We start from the raw sequence: 19,935 nt of genomic DNA, 5'->3' as shown, positions 1-19,935 counted from the left end.
ATAAATACATTGAGGTATGTGGTTTTTTACATGGCAAAATGCAAAGAAAAGTTCAAGACTGAAAGAACAGACACTATAATCTGCGGATGTTAAATTTGATGTGGGTCAAAGTCTTTAGTACACTGCTGACCGTGTTGACGGTACATACAAAGTTATGACGGTGATTACTTTCATTATTTGTCTTTATTGCTTAGACTGTAAGGCTCGGTAAGAGTCATCCTTATATATTTTTTTTGTATTTACTTTAACCTTGAATGTTTTTTGGGGATTTGCAGCACTAATAGTTAAAAGTAGCACATAACCATCAGACACCTGACTGGCCCGTGTAATCAGGTCTGCGTTCATGTTTGCGCACACACATGAGAAGGCTGGTGGGGTTGAGGGGTGCGGGGGTTGTTAACCAGCCTAGCCCAGCCGCTCCTGCCAGGATGCTGGTGTGTGGGATTAATAATAAACGCTTTTTGAAATTAATTATTATGCCTAAAATGCTCTTTTGTGATTTGCTTTGAAGGGCATGTGTGTGCGGATGTCTGTGTAAGGGGTTGACGACGGGGGTGGGGGGGGGGGGGGGGTTGAGGGGTGGCTCGCTTGCTCATTTGGAGAGCTTTTCCAATTATACAATTAGTCTGGAATGTAGGCCAGCAGTTCCTTGTGCTCCTCGACCCTGCATCGTAAGTGCCCTCGCCAACTTTTTTTTATCTCCTTGTTTGCCGGGAGAAGACGTGGTAATGTCATCTAAAGGTGCAGTCAGAACGCCGCAAATGTTACGCACCCGGCCAGGAGGGAAAGCAATGGCCGACCACAGCGCTCCCGGTGGCGGAGGCTGCCAAACGGCGACCTTGCTCGTCAACGGGGGTGACGTGTGAAAACCAATGGCCATGCATTGATAGAGTACACAAAGCCATGGGGTTGGGGCCTCTCTGGTCAAATACTGTTTGTTGTGTCATTTCACCCACCAAACCCACAGACTTCTACGGACCACCACCACTTTGTGAAGGCAGGCATGTTAGCTGGTCTGGAAGCGAACACAAACACAGTACAATGCTAACTACTGTTGCCTCCCTTTCATTTCCTCTACAATGAAGTGATATGATAAATGGATTTATGATGAAGAACAAATTGTTTTATAATTTGGCCCCTTTGTGAATGTCCCCTCGCTCTTGCCTGGCTGCTACCAAGTGTGCTGTACTGGGTTTAATATGAAGCAAAAACAACAGCCAAGTGCCATCTGTTGGCATGCGGATTTTCTGTAATCTCTCTTTACTGATTACAACAATGAATACACAAACCTCTTAAATAATTATCCCGCAATGTAACAAAAAAAAAAGGCTAAATAATTATAATCATTAACTCCCACCAAGTCTGCCACTCCTCCAGCAAATGAAGGCTGTCATAGAGGGAGGAAGAGATAAAAAGAGAAACCGAGTGAGAACGGGAGGGTTTATTTTCTTCAGCTTAGATGCCAAACATGTCTTAATATACCGACGGCTTAAAGAGAACACTGAAGTGACACATTTAGCCCAACAAACTCACCAAACTTTGAATTTTTTCAGATTTTTAACTGTCTTTCAGTTAAATGTACAATGAGAAGATTCAAATACCGACACATGGATCAATTTTTTAAACAATACTTTCAGTGAATTTTTTTTCTATATTAATTCTAAAATATTTTTAATATCAGAATTTTAGCTGGATATTTATAGTTATGTTTTTGTTAATCTTTTAAAGAAAATAAATACATTTATTATAGGATAAAATATTTTTTTAATAAATTAGACACTCTTTTCCAACTTTTGTCTGAGAAATAGAGATAACATTTTTATCACTTTGTGATATTTAATAAGACTAAACTTTTTTTTCTTTAGGTCAGGAGGGATTCACAAAATAAGTAATATTTGCTAAATGCCAGAATTTTTTACCATTTCATATTATTTTCTGATATTTTCAAAGTTTACAAAAAAAAAAACTATTATAAGGCTTTTTAACAATACAAGACAGCCCATAAGATGATGGCATGGATTTTGGAGGCTTCTGACGTTGCTCTTAAGTGTTAAAATATCTGTGGAGGAAGTATAAGACAACACCTCAAACACACTGCATGATGGGAAAATCAAAGGAAATGATCCAGGATACCAGGAAGAGGATTGTGGACTTTCAAAGGCCTGGTTCATTCTCAGGTTCAGTTTCCAGGATGCCAGCAAGTTACAGCTCAGGCACAAAAGGGTCTTCATTTTCAGACAATGACCCAAAGCAGACAGCGAATATAGTTCCACAGAATATTTGTGGACAGAAAGAAAAGATATGTGTGAACAAGGCAGCCTAAAAAACACCTGTTTCATAGGGAAGGAATGGGTCAATTTTCCAACAAAACTGTTCTGAGAGGAGGGTGGAAAAATACCCAAATTGTTTGACCCAAATCATAGGAATTAAAAGGCAGTTCTTTCAAATAATAAGGAAATGTATATTAGATTCTGACTTTGAAAAAAAAGTATTAAATAACAACCTTAAAAAAATGTTGCTGATTATTTTAGAATTCAGGAAGTAGAAATAATTGTCGTAATCCTACCTGACTGAAGCTGCAAAGACTTAGTCACTTTCATTGCCACATGGGGAGAAAAAGTGATTACATGTGTTTATTTACAGTGTATGCAAATAGCTGGTTAATAGCTTTTTCTAGTTAAAGAAACGTGGCCGATCCTGTGTCAGGGCAACATTCTGTGGTGGACCATAAGCTTTTTGAGGGTTTAACTTCTAAAGCAAATTGATAATTGAGGGAACCTTACTCAATGGTAAAAAAATATATATATATATATATATATAATTCTACATTTTAATATACAGTAAGAGAATAGAAACAAAAATTGTTTTAAAATATGAAATGTGTTTTAAGATGCAGTAACAATATTTTTAAGGCTTCCAGTCTTTAATGAGTCTTCAAGGACTGGTGCGCCTGTTTACGCAACTCCCGCTATATAAGTCCTCCAAGAGCGTGAGCGTCTGCAAGTTTGTGTGTCAGTGCTTTGTGTGAGAAATGGTGTGAGAATACGTCAAGGGTAGCATGTGTTAGCTCTGCTTCCAATATGAGATAAATCTGTGGCACATACCTCCAATATGACACAAGCCAAAACGGCATGACTCACCCATGCTATATCTGATTAATAAAACTACAGCAGGCAGAACACTCTCCTATGCAACCCACAAGTGCCAAGGAACGCTTTAAAAAAAGACACATATCAATATTTATACAAATTGTTGTAATGATTAAATATTATCAGTGAATCTCAGAAGTCTGTATGGGATATGAAATCCTAATTATTGCATCTAAAACAGTTTTTCAATTTAGTGAGGTATTAGTATTACAAAGTTTTTATCACCATGCTAGTTGCAAAGGTCATTTAAAATTAGATACAGTCTGAAGCTGACGGAACGTATGAAATACATTTTACAGATAAAAACATTTCTTGTGAAAAGAACAGCTCCAGTTTTTTTGCAGAATGAAATGCTGGCCTAACACCTAGCGCCATTTCATCAGACACCTAAACACTATTTACAGCGATTCATTTAAAAACTACAAGAAAAGACAGAAGTGAGAAGATGAGGGATTTATAATTAGAGAGTGAAAGAAAGGATATCAGACACACAAACATGAATAAAGTCCTAAAGAGTGTAAGAAAAGAAATGGAGTGTAACTTCTGTGGTGTGTAAATGACAGCAATGATGATGATGATGATGATGATTGCCTGCTGATTACAAACAACCAGGTAGGATGAAGCTATTTAACTTCACAAAGCAGAGACGTCCCCTGACTTGTCATCCAACCCGCCATCATGGACACACATGTGCAGTTCTATACGCCTCCATCAGTGTGAGGGACGAGGTGGACGCGCTCCTCCGCCTCCAGGAACAATGCCTTGCACCTGTTTACCGTGTCACCTCTGTGTGCTGACTGTCTGACGGAGCTACATTGTGTGGGACTGAGGGATGTGGCTTTGTGGCAGAACATGTGCTTTTAACACATATTCAGAGGACTGGTGCCACATGTATTTCCAGTTGTGTACAACTGACCGATGTGTAAATATGCGTAATTGGAAAGTGCGGGTATAAGAAGGCCAAAGTTGGTGTTCTGTTTTGTGATAGGTCGAAACCCTGAACTGGGAATGATGCCACACCCAACTTAACCAAATTCAGGACACAAGTTGGAAAACCAGTGAAATTGGCTTGTGGTGTTTCTCAGTAATCCGGCTAGCAGACCCTTAGTAACATAGTATTGCTATGCATTTAATCATCTTGTCCACGTTTTCAGCCTTTTAAGGGGTTACACAGTACTGTGAGTGGTCCATTGAGATATAAATCATTAGAAGTAAAGAGAAAGAGATCAAAGTTGCTATGAATTTCTGCATGGTGACCAGGAGTCCTGACTGTTAAAAGTGCTCCATTTGATTGCCTTCAAATTAGTACTGGGAAATGTTGGCTTGAAAAAACAACTGGAATTCAGAATAAGTTTTTCATCTGTTTGAACCCTACATACATCACACATACATATAACAAATTCTGCCATATTAATATTAAACCAGGCCTAAACCACTTTGAAAAATATATACAGTATTATGTTAATTATTTATTTTGAATTTTGCTTCCATGAAAGTTGCCTGTTCAAAAATATTCCTGTGGTTGTAAAGGTTCAGGTGGGGTGTACCTGCTACACATCCCAGTGAGAGCCACTGATTGGCCAAAACAACGATAGGAATTTATAACTACCATCAGTGTAACTGAGAAGTATGGCGTGGCTTATGAAGCCCATGGTTAATTTTTTCCCAGATAAAGTTTGGAATAAAAACACAAGTGTTCGGGTCTGTGAGTGTGACAGACACGTTTAATATCCTCCTGTTCCCCTTGATCAATGGGTGTGATCGTACCTGCACGGCTGCCTCTCCAACGGATGCCGGATCTCAGGAAGAGCGCAGACAGCTTCACAGAAGGTGGGACGACAAGAGACTGTAAACAAAGCACACATACCAGGAAATTCAGTGTCACCTGAGTTTGACGCTTGACAAGTTAGCAACCCCGGTGACAGAAGAAAAATACCCATTAAACAGCCTCTTCGACACAAAATCGCTTCACGGCTCGATTTATCAGTGAAATTTATTGCAAAGTCATTTACACTTGAAAAATAATCCTACGTCTTTATCAACCCTAAGTGTGCATTTTTATCTTCATATCTTATGTGATTTGCGTCTAAAAACCCAGGGAAAAAGAACAGCATAGTAAATGTTTGTAAATCACGTCTTAGATGTTGAGAAAATAAATTCATTCTTAAGAAATGTTCAAAACTAGTATAGAGGAGCTCCTCCTGGTCTGAAGGTATTCAGCACACCTGGTCCTACCACTATGGCGACAAAAATGAAAACAATGTTTCCTCAGACTCTATTTCATGTCAGCATAGCAGGTTTCAGTGCGCACACTACAGGCTGAGGAGTATAAAGCTAGCGCAGCTAAGCTGTTCGTCGCCTGAAGCCCCCTTTGTGGGAGAGTGAGCAGCTACAAGGCTCTGCCTGGACAGCTAGGGCAAGGCAGTCAATAGTAGCCGGCGGCATACAGTGGAGGATATGCCAGTGTTCTGGACCATCTGTAGCAGTTTTCCAGTTTTAAAGGCAATGCAGCACTCCAGGTGAGGAAAAAACCCTGACATGTGCCAAGAGGATAAAGAAACAGAGAGAAAGGGAGACTTTTGTCACTCTGTTTTTAATAGGCACATTTAACAAGAGTGACCAAACCTTCAGTTTAGGCAGGGTAACAACAGCATGGTGTAGCAATGTAAACAACAAGAAAGCAGTTCATATGAACATTTATTTTTCCCTGCATGTATTTTCTAGCTTTTCTGGCATTGTTTTACAGCAAAGACTGAAAACATTCAGCTTAGCTTTCTGTCGGAACACCAATATTATAAGGGAATGTAAAGATATATCGCTGTATTACTTCCAATACAACGTAAAGTCTGACAACCAAATTAAACAGAAATACATTCAGCACTAAGAGTTAAAGCGAAGGCAGTTTTTCAGATTCACTTGGTTCACTTTTATTTTTGTACACATTATTAAGTTGAGTTAAACACCATGGGTATGGCCAATACATTTTGAATTATTATTTACAAAAGGAAGGTTTTGTGCTTTTAAGCTTTGCTAAGTGGGAAATGTTAAAATATTGTGGTTTAGCTCTGTTCTATGTATCAGAAGTCAAATTATCGATTTATTTGCAGCTCACTAAACTGCTCCTTATTTACATTTCATTTTTATGACATTTCAGACGTTTGCATAAACCTGCTCAAAGTTTGCTTAGATGAGAATGTGCAAGATGCTGGTTCTGCATATTTACCTTCATTTTGAGAACTAACACGCTCTCTTTCTGCACTCACAAGGTCATCCGTCAGTCACACTGTTACCAAAATTATTATTTTTTTCTTTTTTAGCAAAGTCTCACTTTGCGATCAATATGGCCATGCTGCTAAATTTGGACTTGCAAAGGAAACTCCAAAAGGAGGCTCAACAAAAATCTCATGGATCTTTGAATGAGAAAAGGCAGCGGGGCATACAGAGGCCGGCTCAGTCCTACAAGCGCGGGGCGAAGGGTGGGAGCACAGATGTGGAGGGTCTGCAGGAGGGCCACCCAGATTTATCTACCACTACGTTTTCAATGGAGCGTCAAGAGGTAGAACTGGTGCAGAGAACACACAGCCGCTCACACACAAAGCCACGATGTTGCCTTAAGTCACAATCTAAATTGGCTCCCAGGGGCATACTGACTACCTTGTTCACCAAAGGCGTTGTGTATGTTTTCTGAGTGCTTAGCATATGCTGTTGTAACCTGAGATCCTCTGTCGCGCTCTTACTCTCTTATTTCTCTCCGTCTCCTGTTTGCACACATGGAAACACAAGCACACAAACACGCAACACTGCCAGGAGTTGCTCCCCTTCTCTCCTTTTATGTTTTTCCCATCAGAAGGTTAATTAAATTCAAAATAGTTTGCATCTACCTATTAAAGCATGTTGCCCCAACCGCCCACCAGACAATCATCAACAGAGACACAACCACAGGCAGGGTGGCAGGGGAGGGAATGGCTGAGTCGGGGGTCTGATACGAGAAAAGTAGAAGAAGAAGGAGAAACTAGAAGGAGGGAATCTGCTCAGATAACAGGCACCGAGGAATGTCATGTCTGCTTTTCTTTTTGGATCTCCGACGATATTGTAACAGCGATGCGTGAAAGTGGAGGTTATGCTGATGCAATGTCACTTCCAGTCAAACGGTGCATCCATAAGTGGGTAAAAACATTGTGAAAGGACACAAAGGTTCCCCCAAAAGCTGCTTCATTGATGTTGTCATGATCAAAAATTCTAAATGCAGTCAAAAGAAGAGCTTGCCAAGCATTTTCCACCAGCAGATGTGCACTGCTAGCCCCGTTATTGTTCTACTGGGGGAGAAAATCGCAGCCAAAGCTCCTAACACTTGATTGAATCTGGTACATCTCTGATCTGATATAAAGCTCACTGCAGAGTAATGAAAATAGCTAACATTTTAAGACAGTCTAACCTTTCCTGTGTTTACCTTATTAAAGAGTGTGTACCTTAACTGGTAGAGCAGTACACACAGGAGGCAAGGGGTGGGGGGGTAAACGTGTATAAAGCAAGCAGTGTTTAAGCAGGCGAGAGCTAAAGTAATAGGCAAGAGCAGTGAAGTGTTGATTCTACAAAAGATGCGAGGGAAAAATTGCACCTTAGTGCTCACACACATACACACACTCTCTCTCTCTCACACACACACACACACACACACACACATACACACATTCCTTCCCCCTCCTCAATCTACTCCCACAACACGGCCCGCTGCCTGGCAGCCGAAGTTAACATTTTCAGAGAAAATATTCCTTGCCTCCAATAGTCCGATGTAATTCATTTTCCATCTCTGTTCATTAATCATTGTTAAAATTAGTGATCCATTTCTTCCACTCTGCCATCTGCACTCAGCTTCCTAACAAACATGACACCTCGGTGCATAATAAAAGCTGACAGCTACGAGGAGGCCTTTCCAAATAGCTTTCTGCATATGTGCACCTCCGTGTCTTGATGCCGTTGTCAGACAAAAGTAGGTTGTTTGGACCACCGCTGGTTGGAGACAAATGCTCGCAAGTGCATGAACATGAATGGGAAAATGTACATTTATATTATATGTAAAACAAAAAAAAAAAAAGCCTTAAACCTTTTTACATTGCTAACGCTAACCCTCCAAAGTGCCGGAAAATACACCGAATTACAGCCGAGTCTATTCAGAACTGAGTCTGTTAATATCTAATTAGGCTTGCTAAAATGAGAAAAGCAGAGAGATCTGGGATGAGATAAATCACGGCATTCAAGGGAAGCAGAGGGAAAGTGAAACGGGTGCAGAAATGTTTAAGTGTACTGTTTACCCATACAAGTTTTTGGCTTTAGTGTCAGCTGGAACCACGCTGTACTTTTCCATTTGCCTTTGCTTCCACCAGCCATGACATCTGTGTGTGTTTGTTGTGATATTGTATATCAGCTCAGCTACACCCTGATCACACTTGGGTAGAAGCTGCTTCAGCCGAGGGAGGAAACAATGATTGGGAGACAGCAGAGGGACTAAGTCGGTGCTGCAGGATCCCCCTGATAGGCCACAGAGGTCTCAACTTCCCTCTCACTTACATGAAATCCAGTGTGCATTTGCTGTTGGCACTTTTTTTTTTTACTTTGCAAGTAGAAGCCTCAGCACATTTTAATGGGATTTAATCCAAAACCCGTGAAAAAAGTACACATTTTCATTCTGATTATTTTCTCGGAATAAAAAAATAATAAAAGGTTTTCCACGGAAATGTGTTCCCCCATTGATAATGATATCTCTAAATAAAATCCAGTTTAAACAAGTGCCTATAAAATCAGATAGTCAGTAAATAATCCATGTGTGATTTAAGCTCAGTGTAAATCGATCTGCTTAGTTTTTTTTTTAAGAGAATATGATTAAAGATCCTGATGAGGTGGGAGAATTATTCCACCTTTTGGCACTTTACAAACATAACCCTTTTGGAAGAGTGGTGATTTAAAAAAAAAAAATGAAAGAAGGTCAGGACAACTCACCCCAACATGTGTAACAAGAGTCTGTTGGAAATTAAAACCAAAGTTAAACTTCGGGGCCTAAACACAAAACTTGATCTGTGGCTGTAAATAAACACTACACAGTCACACACAGTGGTGGCAGCATCATGCTGAGGGGACATCTTTGCTTCATCAAGGGCATAGAAGACAGGGGAGTAAAATAGAAGAAAAGCTGAGAGAGGGTGCAGCAGATTTGCAGGAGCGTGATCCTAAACATAAAGCAGAGCCGCTATAGAACAGTGTCGATTAAAGCATGTCTGAATGTTGGAACGGCCTAGTCAAAGTCTGCCTGATGTCAAAGTTCAGACTTGAATCCAACCGAGAGTCTGTGGAACGCTTGTTCACAGGCCCTCTACACCTAATCTCTCTGATCTTGAGATATTCTGCAGCTGCTAGATGTGTGAAGCTAGTAGCAGCAGACTCCAAAAGTCTTGTAGCTGTATTAGCAGGAAAACGTGGTTCTTCTACTGACTCAATGGAAATGCACAACACAACTTTTAGGTTTGCTCCAGAAAAAAAAAACAACATATACAAACACATCCTATGAAAGCATAATTTCCCTTAAACTTGGAAATGATTACAATTTACACTCCAATTAAATTCCCACAAAACACACATTAAACTCTTTGTTCGTCTGGTGAGGAAAGACGTAAACGTTCAAGAGGTGTCAATACTTTTTCAAGGCACTGGATGTGCCTAAAAGATAGTTGCCTTGATACCCTGGGATACATAGGAATTAAACGTTGTCATCCATTTTCTTCCAGGCCATTTGCTGTGCACTTACTCACAGTTAAATGAAGCAAGGCAACACACTAATGTCATACCATTTAATAGCTGCAATATTAATAATGTCAATGCTTAATAACTGCATTTCTTGGTTGGATGTGAACTAAGCAGGTAATACAACAATCAAGCTATGGGTAAAATCCCTCATGTGCTCTTATTACCCAGAAATGTGGCACAGACGTGCGACTCTCTGCTGAGTGTCTTGCATCAGAGAAGAGCGCTTCCATCTTAAATCAAAATCATTCAAAAATCCACCATGTGAATGTGAATGCCACTGAGGCTTCTCTCGCGGCGCTTACTCAGAGAACCTTCCACGAGTATATCAGCACCCTCCTCCGCGAATTGTCCCTTCTCACGTTCCGCGCACACACATATGTGCACAATCTGCAGCGCGCACGCCCGCGCACACTTGGACATGGATTCTAAAGCGCAAAGATCCAGTGCTACTTTACACGTCTGCTTGTGCTCTGTACACACACTATCAAACACAGTCAGGATCTCAGGATGCTGAGGTGTGTGTGTGTGTGTGTGTGTGTGTGCTCCAGGAACAGCACATCAATCTTTCTAATGCCCTCAAAGAGAAGGCTTTTTCACACCACTAACTGCCAAGGACTGTGAGGGGCAGCGGCTGCAGCGGCTGAGCTGTCATTCAGCTTTTAGCCAAAATGGGGACCCTTCACGCGCGTGCGTACACACACACACACACACACACACACCTACACACATTCCCCTTACCATTCCAACATCTCACTCTACACGATCTAACACACACGCACACCATATGTGTGCAGAGAGTAGACGTGCACACTTTGTGGCAACATAAACATGTCACCTCGCTGGACACTCTCATCAAACATTTCCACTTCAATGAGAAAAGAACACACTGCATTTAAAACACAATTCTTGGTTGGATTCATGCAGTACTTTTTGATTATCAGATTCTCCCTAAATCATCAGACTGTTTTTATCTAAGTTAAGTATTTATTCACAACTGCTTGATTGTGGAAACAACGAATACCACTTAGAAGAATTGGTCAGCATTGATCTAATGTTGCCTGCACCAAAGCTCTGTGCTTTGATTTCACACGTTCCGTTCCTTCTCTAACTGTGGTCACTTTGGCCTGTTCATTCATGGGGCTGTCATCTTTCCCAGCAGTCATCATGCAAAAGGACAAACACGTTATCTCCAAACATTGGTGAGGGTCAGCAAACCAATGTCTCCACAAAATAAAAACATTAAGCTAACCAGTTAAACTAGAACTAGCCTTAGAGATTGAAATCGGCCCATGCTCGATCAAAAATCGTCAAATAAATCTCGTCTTTTTTCGCTTACTGAATGTACCGTATTTTTTTTTTTCAGTCCAAGCTAACCAGAGCACACTTTGGTGTGAAAGTTTTTACTGCAAGACGTCAGCTGTTTGTAGAACAATTTAGCTGTTTAGAAATCAAGTCGGTGAAAAAGCAAAAGGTAAAACTATTTAAAAGGCAACAGTACGTTCCACAGGGATCAGTGGTTTGTTCAATCCTCCTGCTGACTGGGAGCATGAACTGATCATCTTGATATTTCATTATTTTGAACTTTTGAAGTTTTGCCCATTTCAAATATGTCTTTGAAGATTAGAAAAAGGGGTGGTCTGCCACAGGACATCAGTTTATATCCACCTAGAGCAGCAAGTTTTATCAAATTAGCAAATTGTCCTGAAGCCGATTTCCGGGTTCACCTGGCAATCTGGACTTAAAACAGTGGAGCTGCTCTGTGTTAATCTTCTGAGTGTTCAATACTATAGAACATGCACGGTTGGAGGCATGGCCACATTATTTTACCTGATTTTAGATTAAAGCAAATCCTCTCATACACACAATATAACATCAGCCCTGCTTCTACTATCAACTGTTGATGGTTGATGGCATGATGGTCAGAGATAAATGTTTTGAATGCTGTTCAAATCGGACTCAGCTAAAATTGGTATGGCCAGTTTGAATATTTACAAAGACTTCACAAAAATTTGGAGAACATAAACTGGCCGCAATATTAATTTCTAACTGGAAAGTTTAGTAAGAAATGGCATAAATGTGCAGCCATGCTAGATATTGCTGTCAAATATCAGACAATCTATGGATTTTTTTATTTAAGTTAAACTATGAAATGAAAACAAAACGCAAATAAAAACACTTTTACTGATATTTCATCATCCCTGAACTTAAAGCTGCAGCCTCTTACAATTTTGGTGCCTAGTTTTACATTTATTATTCATTTGTTGCATGGAGGGCCACAAAACAGACAGTCTAAAGCAGTGATTGGAGGGCTGGTGCTCAGAGGCAGACGGCGCACAGAAGAGCCGCTAAATCATCTTGACATTCACCAAGATGTAGCCACACAGAAAGCTAGTGCTGCTGTTAGTTCTCCTACCGACTAATTTGGTTCTACTTAACCCCTAAAAACCCCTCGTGCACGCGAACACACAGACACAGGCACACATATATTCTAGGCGAATGGAAACAGGCAGACAGATACACACACTGGCACGCACGCGTGTGTGTGTGTGCGCGCACCTCACAGTGACACATTTAATTCCAGGGTCTCGGCACATCTGAATTACAGCAGCCTGATGAGGGAGAGCGGGCCAGGCCCCTTTGGACTGATTAGCATCATTTAAAAAAGTCTTCCTTTTTCTTCTGCCTGCTTCACTGACCTCTCCCTCTTCCTCTATGACTCTGACATCCACCTCCCAGACGGCATGTGGGTGGCATCCCCAGCAACAGAACTCAATAGGTTGTACATAGCACATACATAGAGTACATGGAAATAATCCCTTTGACCGCTTCTCGTGCATTTCCAAAACAAAGCACAGAAGATATCTCAACAAAGCTAGCGGTTGTCAGTACATCACCAGCATCTTAAAATGATTCTAGTTATTACAATTTTATAATTTCCTCCACCCGTCCCCATTCAAGTTTCTGCACATTAGCTGTCAGCTGGAAAAAAAATACAACCAACTGTTCCTAGTCTTTTTTGTGTTTCTTACAAGAAAGATAAATCCAGCTTTTTGAAAATAATTCTGGTCACAGAAAACACAGACAGTCTTGGCGTGGAAATTAAAGGACCTCCACCCATCCGTCCTACTAAGGTAAAGCTGTTAAAATAAGATAACATAGCATGAGAGCCAAGTTTATCATGACAATGTGGTATATATATATATATATATATATATATATATATATATATATATATATATATATATATATATATATATATAGATAGATAGATAGATAGATAGATAGATAGATAGATAGATAGATAGATAGATAGATAGATATAGATATATACATATAGATATTTTTTTATACCAGCAAACTTTTATTGTCAGCATGTGTTACCATTGTGAAATTTCATATATATGTATAGTACATTGGAACTACATAGATATGAAGATGGCATTAGATATGAAGATGGCATTAGATATGATTTCATTTGGGTCCATTTTCTGCATGTGTAAAGTAAATAAGATTTAGCCTGTGGTATTTGTGCTTATTTCCCCCCTTCTAAATTATATAAGCCTTGCACATGGCTTAAAATTTTGTAAAGCTTTTCTCAAAATCCTACTTATGGTTGCCATTCTGTGCCAAAAAGTTCATCTGGCCTGTAAATTTAAGCATGGATTACAAATATTCAAATCATGAGCTTACTGTTCAAATAAACATTTTCAACGGGGAGGGGAAAAGTTGCAAAGCGTACACTTTCAGCATAATTCCTCCTCTGGTTACCCCCCCCCCAAACGGGCCCTCTCCACCCCATCCCATCACAACTACTTTTGCTTTGAATATACTGAAACAATAAAAAAGGGGCGAGAGAGCGGAGATGGATGGGTGGGGGGGGGGGGGGGGGGACATAAGAAAAGTTTGGCCTCTTCATCTACCAAGCGGCTGGATAAACAGTGTTGATGAAATATGTAATTAATGTAATTGTAACCACCTATGAAATTACAGTCAGGTGGGTGGGCTCGGCTGTGGCCCCTGTTACTCCCAGCTATAGGACAATAGGGCACCTTATTACAGTTTTAAAAGGGGGAGGGGTGGAGGCCGAGGGAGCGAAAGAGGGGGGCAGGCTTAAGCTGGTCAGCTGCTCACCACATGGTAGAAATAATAGGGACTGAAGTCACAATCATTTCAGCTTTGCTTTAGCTGTGCTAATCAGTGCCGTATAAATCAGGGACAAACTCCCAGACACCCAAGGATCTCTAAGATTCAGAATTTCAAATATTCATTAAACACAATGATGCTGAGTATTGTGCAATATTGAAACAAGAATTTTTATCATGCGCGATTATTTTCTTAAGGAGAATGCAAAATATGCTTAAACTGCAACTCAGCACTACAGCGTAACGGCTTAGACTACCATTTAACATCTACTATCAACCCTTCTGGGGATAGCAGCTCCAGAGTATGGATAAGGAAAGCAATAACGTCGGTCCATATAAACGTATCGACACATAATGCAGACCACTACCTGAACCTTTTCATACAAACCGCCCGTCTTATCCCCAAGATTAAAATAGCCTCTTCTCCACTCGCCGTCCCTGCCCTGCCTGGCATTAAAATCCACCACATTTGCAAAATTGCAAACAGATGCAACTCAAGTACCTGCAAATAATCTGCCAAGACCAATTTCAAAAGGGAGATTTCAGAATATGCGGGAGTCATTAGAGGGAGTATTATTTCAGCGATGAGTGCGAGAGGGCCAGCAGTGGATCACCCAACCAGATGGGTTCTGCTGCCTTTTATTCAGGAAGAAAGGAGCCGACATGTTCTTCATCTCCCCCTCAAAATGAAGATATATATATAACGTGCGTGAAACAATTACAGCGGAATATTGGAAGTTTCAGAAACCACAAAAGAATGTCAAATTTCCTTTCGAGTTTCTCAAAACAATCTTTTCATCTCCTTCCCAGTCAGGATGCTTTGGGATGGCGGAGCTGATGAGGGGAGGGATGGTGGGGGGGGGGGGGGGGGACTTCGATGTAAACGAGGATCCAGACACAGAGATCTGAGGCTTTATTGTTTTGCATCGAGTGTTAAATGTGAAAAAGAATTAAGGAAGGTAGAAGCCTTATAAAGGGGCCTGTGGCGTATGTAAATGAAAGATGTTTCGGAGCCGTAATTTGCGGCTGCTGCTGTTGTTCTGTTTTTCCGACAGCCTTCTGAAGTTCGTCTGGTCGCTCAGTGGCACTTTTAAAGTGATGCACAACAAAGCCTTCACCAATTAAAGACGATTTTAACACCAAGAACTGCAACAAACTTCATTAGATCCTCTACCCGGCTTCTGACAAAAAAAAAAAAAAAAAACCCGTTCAGCATGCGTCTGCGAGCCGCCGTGATGAATATTTATAATCAAAACACACATTTTTGTTCCTTGATAGCTATTCAAGGCACTGACCAGCTATTAAAACAAATGAAATGTTTATATCAAATGGAATTTGATTAGTTGACTAGTTATTATTTCTTGCCGGGAAGCAGAATAACAATTTAAGGCACTTAAAAAAATGATCAAAATCACCAAGCCCTTGCAACAATACACATTCAATCAAATGCTTCATAATTGTAACAGTAGGAAGCATTTTAGGCATTCCACCCACAACAAACAGGCTTTGTTCTCCTGTTATGAGAGGCAGCGAGGGGACACAATCAAGTGCGTGAGAAAGTCAGGAACGCAGGATTTCAAGCAATTCCTTCCTCTGTCTCTTTCTCTCTTTCTAGTCACCTCCACACACCACTAGCCTTTTTTTTTTTTTTTTTTTTTTTAGGGTCACCCATATTATTTGCCTCCTGTTTCATTGCAGTTGGCAAAAAGAGAATTTGGTAATTGAGCAGTACAGAACATGTGCCCTCCCTGCTCGAAGATGACAGATGGATTATAAAAACTTCAAAGGCAAAGCATTTGGAGCACCAGGGGAGAGATGCTAGGTATTTGAACTATCATTCTTTACCCAGGAGACAATGACTGCCTGACATGGTGCATACATCAAGGAATAGTGCAACAGCAAAGACATAATCCAACGTGCATATGCACACACACACACACACACACACACACACACACACACCCTCTTTTCCCTCTAACCCCCGTCGTTGCTATATATTTAACATCCTGTTTTGAATAAGTTTGTGCAACGCTTGGAACAAAACAAGTCAAGGGACAGTAACGTTGACGAAGGAGGAGAGAGAAGATATAGTACTGAATCTTATCTCTTTTATTTTACTTTACTTGTTTTATTTTTTTATTTTTTTGTTGGATTTTAGAGTCTGAACTGAAGCGTTCTTGTCCACACAGTGAGATTAGCTTTGTGTTTAAAGAAAGAAAAACAACGAACCAAACTGTGTGCGCGCGTGAGGGCAGAACAGAGGGAGGCAACGCCTGTAATCATCTTAAAAGTATGATTTATGAAAAGGGCCATCTGCTTCACCTAACTTAAGCACCGAGGCAACCTTTAATAATATAGCAACACGAGGAAAGAAGGGGATTGCAGGGGGAGGTGGGGGAAGCGCTCTTCATGGCAGTAGCTCACAGTGATTTCATCAAACTTGTAACCCAAGTGCAAGTCTCCCCTCTCTCTCCCCTGGACTTCCTGTTGCCTCCCAGCCTCCTCAGCAACCAGCCATTAGTTCAGAAGGAAGCTAATCACTGTTGACCTCCCCTGTCAAAGCATTTAACCCTGGCCCCTCCTCTTGACCCTGAAGGAATTAGCACCACACACACACACACACACACACACACACACACACACACACACACAGGCAACCTGTCTTACAGATGTGAAAGATCCCCCTACTCCTTTCACCTTGAGGAGGGGACAAGTACTTGCATCATTTTTATGTAGTCCCTTGGTTTTTGGTTACCCATTTAGGGCAGCACAGGAGCACAGTAGCTACCACTGTGGCCTCACACCAATAAGGAGTTGGGTTCAGATACGTCCCTCGGGTTAGCATGTTCTCCGTTTGCATGTGTGGGCTTTCTCTGGGTGCTCCAAATGTCTTCCTGTATTGCAAAACAACTGAGATAATTTGCTTTGGTGCTCAGCTCCTACTCTGCAAAGATGGCCAAACCAATAACCAAAAAATCAGGCAACACTACTGGGCTTGGTCCTTTACAAAAAGAATCTGTTGGCATTGTTCTCTAAGTTCCATTGCTAATCCGACTTTATCGGGGGACTCCAAAAACCTGATGGACACACCACCTCTGAAACATCACAGGGTTGTTGGGGTCTTAATGTCTTCTAGCTACATCATGGGGTGATGCAAGTCACAAGAACGCCAAAGCCTTGGAGTTGATTCAGGTTCTTCGTTGTTGACGCCTCAGTCTTTACTGTCCCAGGCAATCTCTTGACCTGGCTATGGCTTGGCAACAACCACCAGCACAGGGTGGGTGGGGTAGGTCATGTTAAGTGTATGTCATGTGACAGTCTGTCACACACATTTCCAATTTGAGATTTGGCCCTGGTGCCCAACTCCTTTGATCCCAACTCACTCCACTTTGTCAACACTCTTGTATACTATACAGTGTTTACTCAGCACCATCTGTGGGAATGCCTTTAAGAAAGAGTTGCAACTTTTTCCAAATTTTTTGCGATTTCAAGAGTTTGCTCCTTTTTTCTCAAAAAGCTTTCACACACACACACAAAAAAAATAAAGACCGCTATTTTTATCATTCAATACAAACGCAAAACTTTCTTGACAAACCTGTCATGGAAACTGCATATCATCTGCTCTCGACTGTTCCCTTCCTTCCTCACTCCTTTCATCCTTGTCTTTCTCCTCCTCCTCGAAGCCTCGCAGCATGTGTAAGCAGAGGCGCACGTGCTCCCCTCGCCCTCATTACGAGCTAACTATGCTGTTTGATTAAAAGTGTGTACAGAGAGGAAGAGAGAGAGAGAGAAAGAGAGAGAGAGAGAGAGACGAAGAAGAGGAAGAGGGGGTGGTGGTGGTGGTGGGGGGGACAGGCCGAACCTCCATAATTAAGATCACTTCACAGATTACCTCTGGCAACAAAAGCGCGGTAAGCGGTCGCCCGCAGCCTCAGAAATTAGATGAAAAAGGGGTGTTGAGGAGGAGACTGACCTCTGCCGGGCTCCACATGAACACAAGTAACGGCTGAATCAGACACCCCCCCCCCCCCACACGCACACACACCACCACCCCCCTTCCCAGCTGCCCCCTTCTTCCCAACGTGAACCGAGACACACACACACACAGGTAGTCGGAGCTACAGCGAACCATGGGAGAGCGCACAGCTTCCAGGGAGAGGAAGACACCAGCACCTGAGGGCTGACACTGACGCATGGCTGCTAAGCACACTATCAGCAGACCTGTCCACCGGCAATTATGATATACTATTCGGAGGGTTTAGGAGCGCAAATTCCCGCTTCGAAGAAAACCGCTGGCTCAGTTTTAATTTGCCTTTACGTTTAGAGAACAACTGGAACACGTAGCTGCGTCTACCAAAAGTAATGCCGTTTCAGTTTTAAGTCCAGTGAAAGCTCTTGCATGAACGGCGTCCTGGGTGAGCCCTACTTGTGTTACAACACCCCAGAATTCATCAGGTTTAAGCAGGTGAAATGAAGAACAGATCTCTGTCAAAAATGGATTCCGTCACTTTAGAAAGTCGTTCACATGGAACTGAAGCCATTTTCAGGCTGGAGTGTTTAATAGAACAAGCAATAACTCACGGAATAAAAGTGAACATTTTAGAATTTTGGACCCTTTTCACTACATTTTCTAGTTTAAATTTTATTGACTACCAAGTTTTACAATTGATTCCCTTATTGTAATAACCAGTGATGTCTCTGGCATAATAAGTTAAGAGGGCACAAAAACTCAACCCCTATTAGCAGCAACACTTTTTTTTGTTGTGATGGATACAAGCTGACTTTGATCAATTTTAAGTTAAACTGTTAAATTAGCATAAACCAACACACTAGAAAATCCACTTTATATAAGCTAGATATAATATTTTTTTTATATATAAAATTACAAATAAAAGCTCACTAATATTGTTCATTTACTGAACAGAAAGGATTTACATCAATCCTTCAATGAGTGTGCAAGGAGAACTAACACTAGACTAATATTTGCTATTTTCCTATGTTTTATTTTTTTTTCTACAATTAATTGCAACTGTTATTTTTACTTGCTTTTATTGTTTTTATTTTTCCAATGTTTTAATCATATAAAGCACTTTGTGTTGTACTGAAATGTGCTACACAAATAATTTCGCCTTGCCTAGATGGTCGCACACTATCCGGCAGGACGTAAACGTAACATGTGCAATTCAAGTATTTTCATTGGCTGAGCCGAGCTTGGGGCCCTAGTATTTGTGCCCCACACTGAGAACGTGTTGGGCATGCCACTGCAATTTCAGATGTTCATTATTTAAACAAATGTTGGTGGGCGGGCCCCAATATCGAGGTGCCTCAAGAGGATTTAGCCTACTGAGCTTGATAGTATTCTGGCAGACTTAGATATATAGACACAAATGTTTCTAACAGAATTTTATTGGTAACGGAATCCTACCTATAAAGAACGATCATGCCCCACTAATTATTGCCAACATAGAGCTCCACAGCGACTGGTGGGTCCTGGTCCCACTGGCCCCAAATGCAGAGACGCCACAGGTAATAACATTAACAGAAGACAAAATGTCACTGATAAATCAGAACATTCATCAGAGGCATTAAGAGTTTAGAAGGACCTTGAAGTTAACAGAGCTGTTTTTTATATTACAAAGGTAAAATGAGCGCTTCTCTCCAAAGGGGCTTGATATCTGAGTAAGCTAACCTTTGGGGCAACACCTGCTTCATACTGTACGAAGCTGCAACATTTTTCCCTCAAAGGTGATAATTGGTTGACAGCTGTGACCTTGTGTTTTATTGCGATGATGTATACCCCTCTCATATAAATAAACGTAACAATATAAAAAAATGGTTAATTTGCC

At 41.1% G+C, this 19,935-nt stretch overlaps 1 protein-coding gene across 5 annotated transcripts in view; it reads right to left on the bottom strand.

Annotated features, from left to right (window-relative positions):
• znf536 (zinc finger protein 536) overlaps nt 1–19,935 on the bottom strand; it is a 229,810-nt gene that overhangs the window by 197,463 nt on the left and 12,412 nt on the right. For all 5 annotated transcript variants that reach the window (XM_036136301.1, XM_036136299.1, XM_021315959.2 and 2 more), the window contains one exon: nt 4,917–4,995. The gene's annotated coding sequence lies outside the window, so the exon portion shown is untranslated. The remainder of the gene's footprint in view (nt 1–4,916; nt 4,996–19,935) is intronic.

This window comes from Fundulus heteroclitus, chromosome 4 (assembly GCF_011125445.2).
Source record: "Fundulus heteroclitus isolate FHET01 chromosome 4, MU-UCD_Fhet_4.1, whole genome shotgun sequence".
In the NCBI taxonomy this organism is placed as follows: domain Eukaryota; kingdom Metazoa; phylum Chordata; class Actinopteri; order Cyprinodontiformes; family Fundulidae; genus Fundulus; species Fundulus heteroclitus.
This window is presented reverse-complemented; position numbering and strand designations above follow the sequence as displayed.